Source organism: Rattus rattus, chromosome 18 (assembly GCF_011064425.1).
Source record: "Rattus rattus isolate New Zealand chromosome 18, Rrattus_CSIRO_v1, whole genome shotgun sequence".
Lineage (NCBI taxonomy): Eukaryota > Metazoa > Chordata > Mammalia > Rodentia > Muridae > Rattus > Rattus rattus.
The window spans coordinates 15,251,066-15,258,099 of NC_046171.1; the positions used below are offsets into that span (position 1 = coordinate 15,251,066).

At 40.7% G+C, this 7,034-nt stretch overlaps 1 pseudogene; it reads left to right on the plus strand.

Moving 5' to 3' along the window:
- The first annotated feature begins 3,980 nt into the window (after window positions 1-3,980).
- Window positions 3,981-4,779, plus strand: LOC116887533 (annotated as a pseudogene).
- The last annotated feature ends 2,255 nt before the right edge of the window (window positions 4,780-7,034 follow it).

Consider the following 7,034-nt stretch of genomic DNA (forward strand, 5'->3'; position numbering starts at 1 on the left):
AAAATCAGAAACAAAATTTCCTAGTGCTCAGTTCTTAGTGAATCGCCAGCAATAAAATTTCTCTTATGTGTATGATTCTGTTTCCTTTCCCATGTGTATATCCCAGAGAGTGCAAAAACATATCCTGAATCTAGCTTTAATTCGTGTGAGTATCCCATGTGGCACACAGGTCTGAGGCATGCTAACCGCATGTAACTTCATAAGGAAAGCTGGCTACCTGGAAATATCTCTTCCCTTTATACAACTAAATTTCTAACCTAATGCACTTTACACTACAGACAATCCCAGGATCTGCCCTAAGGGGGATCAGAGGATTCTCCTTTTTTAGTAAAAGAGTGAAGATTTTCCAGAGAAAAATATGTCTGGAGGCTAGAGAGATGACTCAATGGTTAAGAGCATGTGCTGTTCTTGCAGAGGACCCAAGTGTGGATCCCAGCTCCTACATGGTGGCGCGTAAACATCTGTAACTTTGATTGCATGAGGCCCAGTGTCTTCTTCTAACCTCTGTAGACATCAGATATTCATAGGATGCAAATTCATATATACAAGTGAAACTCTCGTGACCATCAAATAAAACGAGTAGCTCAAAAAAAACTATAAAGTGTTTTTACACAGCTGTGTCACAGTGGGAAACACAATTCCTCTTGATTGATGACTGCAATAGACATATGACCTTATGCTATAAAAGCTATTGGCTTCCCAGTAAGCTTGGAACATGTTCTTTATGACTAGTTATTTTTCTTTTAACTACACTCATCAAAATGTGGCCGACTGGTTACATGGCTGAGGAAAGGGCCATACTGAAGACAAATGGGTCAAATGGAAATCTTTGGCTCTTCCTGGAAAAAGCAAGACTTTAACAGATTTAATGGAGTCGAGACTGTTTCCCAAGTTGTTTTTAAGATAAAAAGAATGAGCTAGTAAGAGCTTGAGAGGATCTCGAGTCTTTATTCAAACATGAGATATCAGATAGCATCTTCCAGAAGATCCTGAATTCATTATTCTGTGAGTTCTGAAAATAAGATCGCTACCAGGTTACAAAGTAGGTATCCATCTTGAATAATCTATGACAGAGAGAATTTTTAACAAAAGGATGATGATTGCCTAAGAAAACCAAAAGTGAGGAGTGAGACAAGATTCCACAACAGCCTGAAACTCTGGGACTCAGAAGATGGGGCTAGCTGTTCCAATTCTATCTCTTTCTACAAATGGACTCTGGCCCTCCATTATTCCCCTTCAAAGACCAGTAATGTCTTCTCCAAGACCATCTAGCATACATACATTGGTCTTGCTTTTGAGGAAAATGGAACCACCCAGCTCTCTTCCAGAATCGTGAGCAAGACAGAATCCATGCCACCAAACCTATAGGAGCAACAGAATCAGTGCTAGACTTACCCATGACGTAGCTGTTCCTTGTCACGTGACCTCCCTCCGCCACCAGACAAGAGCCTAGCTGCCACTCTCCCCTAGAAGCCTCCACACCTAATTGCAAATTCAACTTCACACAGAGGAGATTTGTTTCAGGCAGAAGGATTTCATAGACTTACAGATCTAGGTTATTTTTTAAAAACAACAAGATGGCGGGGTTGGGGATTTAGCTCAGTGGTAGAGCGTTTGCCTAGCAAGCGCAAGGCCCTGGGTTCGGTCCCCAGCTCCGAAAAAAGAAAAGAGAAAAAAAAAAATGGCTTTGTGCAACCAAATCTGACAGCCTGAATTCAGTCCCTGAGATTCACATGGTGGAAAGGAGAGAGCCAACCCCTGTGAATTCTCCTCTGAACTCCAAATAAATAAAAACAAACAAACATAGAAATAAGTACAATTTTTAATTTAAAAAGAACAAGGAGTAGGAAGTGTTGCTACATTACTAATTATTACAGATACTTTATTTCCCAACCTTACAAGACACAAGGGCAAAAATCTCTGGTCAAAATGACAAAGCAGTATTAAGGAATACATTGGCAAAGCGCATCCCCCAAGTGCGGACTGGAGACTCAGTACTGTAACAATACTGAAGGACACTTGGATTATTTGATGAATAAATAAAAACATTCATGGGAAACAAAAGTTGCTGGTAGGATATCAACATGAAATTTTAATGAGCTTTAGAAACAATGCTATTTCTAATGTGTAAATATGCACACTGCAGCATTAAGAGTGTACCTAAATTTTTAATCCTTAATTAGGAGACAAGTTTTCTCACTCCTGGTTTAGATTGTTAGTTAATAAGCAATTCTCACAAAAGCACGGTAAATAAGCACACGATGAAGACAATATCCTCAAAATAACAAAATAATAACAAAAAAGTTTAAATTTATTTTTATTGGTTTCTGCTCAGAAATTTCCAAGCTTATTAATTAAAAGGAAACTGGGATGTTCGTATAAATATCTTTATGATTGCTATTAAGAGATTCACATCTATGGGTACCAAAACTGCATGCAATTCATAGCTCAATTTTTCTTCATTAAAAACTTGGAAATTTTTAAAGTATACAATGAGGCATCACTATTTTAGAAGATGTCTTCGAAAGATATCAAGGCCAGTTAATTAATGTTAGATTATTAGCCAGGCAGTGGTGGTACACACCTTTAGTCCCAGAACTGGAAAGGCAAAAGCAGGCAAATCTCTGAGTTCAAGGACAGCCTGGTCTACACAGAGAAAAGCTAACTCAGAAAACCAAAACCAAAAGAAACAAGCAATTTAATGGTAGACAATTAAAGCATTCGCTTAACTAGTAAGACTGAGGCAGATATGAGATTTTGCCAATCAAACTGAAATTTTGTTCAGGGAGCAAAAGTGAATGTATACAGGCAGGAGGTAATATTTTGTAAAAATTCTTGATTCGTGAAATATACAGTCTCTAAAAATCATGAGTATAGGACTAATTTTTATTTTGCAAATACTGAAACACAAGGCTAGCTTTTTGTTATGGTTCTTCTAAAATGCATAGAGCAGAAAACCATAGCAGCTAGAAAACTTCAAGCACAGCTCCGTCAACAGGTTACATTCAGCTCGGCTCCGTCAAGTTGATTTCCTTCAACTCTGTCTGTTCCGGGGGAGTCTATTTATTTCACTCCAACAGAGAGGCCAAGATACAACAACGAAACGGATACGTCCAAGTCCAGCTTAGTGAACCAGCAGGTTTATTGGGCTTACTAACAGGATGGACCATGGATGGCCAGAAAACAAAATGGAATCCCCAAAAGGTCCCATCCCATCATGGGATGGCTGCATAAATGGAGCCTCCAATTCAGCTACTCTCCCCCTTATATCTACTCCAGTGTCTCCCAAAACCACATGCAGGAGAAGAGGAGTGATGGGGATCTCACCAGTGAGGGTCTAATGACTCTCTCGACACCCTCACATAAGTATGTAAGCTTGGTTTTTTGAGGGTCTCATGAGTGCCAGTGAGCACAGTTCATTATTGGATGCCAGTGCCCACAGCATTCCCAGACCCTGCTCTGGGCAAGCCAATGGCTACACCATAGCATATGGGTTTGCATTCCAGAAATGGTAGTTCTAGGCCTCTCCTTTGCGTCTTGGATTTTATGAATGTTAGTCTTTTGCCTGCATGTGTGTCTGTATAAGGGTGTCAGATCCCCTGGAATAGGTGTTACAAACAGTTGTGAGCTACCATACAGATGATGGAATTAAACCTGGGTACTCTGGAAGAGCAGCCAGTGCTCTTAACTGCTGAGCCATTTCTTCAGCCCCCTAAAACTGCTTTCTAATGTACCATTAGGAAATGAAACAGCAAACTCCTTGGGAGTAAAAGATCCTGAATAGAAAAACAAAGGCTGATCCCTGCCCTTGACAGTGGCTGTGTCTCGTTTGTGTGCAGTGTTCCCTCCTGGAGGCAGAGAGTGCTACAATAACCAAGGAGAGTGACAGTACCTGAAACTTTTGGCTATTGTACAAAATCAGAGAATCCGTCTTCTCCAACGTGGCAGATAAGAAACTGCTCATTGTCTATGCACACCAAGAACCCAACTCCTTCAAGGGGTCCATGAAGCAAGTGGCTGTTGAAGAACTGAGCAAGCAGGGATGCACAGTCACTGTGTCTGATTTATACACCATGAACTTCGAGCCAAGGGCCACAAGAAACGATGTCACTGGTGCCCTCTCTATCCCTGAAATCTTCAAATATGGGATAGAAACCTATGAAGCCTACAAGAAGAAAGCTCTGACCAGTGACATATTTGAAGAGCAGAGAAAGGTGCAGCAAGCTGATTTAGTGATATTTCAGTTTCCACTATACTGGTTCAGCGTCCCAGCCATGCTAAAAGGCTGGATGGATAGGGTGCTGTGCCAAGGGTTTGCCTTCAATGTCCCAGGCTTTTAGGACTCTGGTTTTCTCAAGGGTAAATTAGCCCTCCTTTCCTTAACCATGAGAGGTACAGCAGCGATGTACACAAAAGCTGGGGCCAACGGAGATTTCTGGTACTTCCTGTGGCCACTTCAGCATGGTACATTGCACTTCTGTGGATTTAAAGTCCTTGCCCCGGGGTTGGGGATTTAGCTCAGTGGTAGAGCGCTTGCCTAGGAAGCGCAAGGCCCTGGGTTCGGTCCCCAGCTCTGAAAAAAAGAATCAAAAAAAAAAAAAAAAATAAAGTCCTTGCTCCATAGATCAGCTTTGGTCTTGAAGTTTCATAGAACAAAGAAAAGTGATGCTGGCATCATGGGCCCAGCAGCTGAAGAGCATCTGGAAGGAAGAACCCATCCACTGCACACCCCCTTGGTACTTCCAAGGATAACATTTTATGCTATGGGTACAGCTGACAAGCAACATAGTGAGAGACCTAAAGCATGGCAAAGAGAAGGTGGTGATGTATCCTGAGATGTATTTAATAGTACCCACCAATGAGTATCTTCAGTTTCATTCAACTACATCAGATATTTTGAAAAAGCTTGTTGCACTGTATTAGTTCTGCCTGGTTATTCACTCAATTTTCTGTTCTTTAATGTTTCTCTAAAATGTCTCTTGCAACTTTTGTAGCACAGTTTTCTGAACATGTTTCACTCAGTTTCCTATTAGAATAGTCATCTTCAAATGACTTCTATCTGCAGTTTCTTTATATTCCTTTCTACTTCATATTCCTTTCCATTCCTTTCCTCCCCTTCAGAAGCATCTTCAGACCCTTATTCATTTATTAAAATGTTTAGTGTATACATAAAAAAAGAAAAAGAAAAAGAAAGGCTGTTTCCGACATATATATTAAAAGTTTTGATGATGATGATGGGAGTGCGGAGCAGGAAGAGGAGGAGGAGGGGGAGGAGGAGGAGGAGGAGGAGGAGGGAGACCTAAGATGGATTAAACACCTGAACAAACACTGTAAAACATACGTGCAAAATTGTTAGTTAGCTGGTAAGAAATAGTCACAGCTAATCATGTTCAATGAAGTGTAAGTTAGTGACCCTGTGAGATATGACTTATACCTAGCACAGGGCCAGCATTATTGACACTGGCAATAGTGTCAATCAGGGAAAGAGAGGGACCAGATTTCCATGTATTGACGATGGAATAAGAAAAACTAAATGGCTTAACAGTTTATTCGATAGAAGGTTAAAACTACACTCATGTTAAGTAGCAAATTCACTCTGTATATTGACAGGAGGTAAAAGCACCACATTAGTGCAAGCATTCTACACAGATATTGTTACCAGCCCGGGTCTTAATGGACAAGAACAGAAAAGAATAAATAAAAGTGTCTCTCACAAAAGGGATGGATGCATATGTCCTCGTGTTCTGTTCACACAATGTGACACCCCTCAAGCAGTGCGAGGAATTCGGATAATCATGAGTAAACATGGTTACTAAAGTAATGTGGGAAACTGCCCACATGTAAAGCCAAGTCAAAGAAGCAAGAATCATGTACAAGGATCATGCATGCCGTTATATGAAGATTCTACTGGTGTGGAATTTCAGAGCACACATAATTAACCTCCACCTGGTAGAAATGAGATTCATGATTGTCAAATGAGCAGGGATGACAGACACTCACATCAAAAGGACACAAGAGAAATAAACTCCCTGATATGGGGTGAGTTGATGGAAATACAGTCGCTGAGCCTAACTACATGAACTGTGTGGGAAATGAGCTTCAAGGAAAGAATAGTAAGAATCACTGAGGTGTGGAACAATGCTCTCCAACGGGTGGCTCTTTGATCAACCCCTTAGCTTCCAACAATGCACTATGGGACACTCTACTGGTGGACTGAACCTGCTGGCAAAAAGTCACATATTTGTCCAATGAAATGCTAACATTATATTCATATCCAAATAACGGTCGTGTGAAGCTGTAATCAGTTAAACACTAAAATTTTATCGCAGGTCTTGGTCCAACATCCTATGGCAGATCGATCTAATAAATTAGCATTAGCAAACGTTCTCATCAATAAAACCTCAGTGACTTCTTTATAGCTGAAGAGAAAACAGGGTTCCCTTGTTCTCCAACTATAAGAGCTAATTCAACACCAAAACCCATTCTGTAACCTGGGATCCCTCAGGTACATATCTTTGCTATATAACATGGATCAGAGGGTGCAAGTCAATTATACAAGCCACGTTTAGCCCCCAGATATGTCACACATAAGCCACTGTCTGTCGCTCTTTGGCTACACAACGTTGGCTTCTTACAAAATTACTTTCTAGCATTTAAATTTGAGGAGAACTCTCCAATATTTGGGGAAGAAACCCACATGTTTAATTTCCTGAATGATGCAAACATCTGGTATACCAAGTCTCATTGTCATCTGGTTCTTCCCACACTGCCATACTCTCGGCTACTCCTTGGTGTCTCTGCCTGTGTTGGCACCATGGATGGGTGAAATTGTAGTTCTTATTTTATCATAGGAAGGAGCTGGCACCTCTTGATTTGGCCTTGGAAGCAAACAACCACTAGGATGTGCGTGTGTGTGTGTGTGTGTGTGTGTGTGTGTGTGTGTGTGTGTGTGCTGTACATAAGCTGTATGTAACCAAGTAAATTTTAAAATAGATTGATAAGTAAATATAAATTTTTTTCAAAGAGAAAGCTCA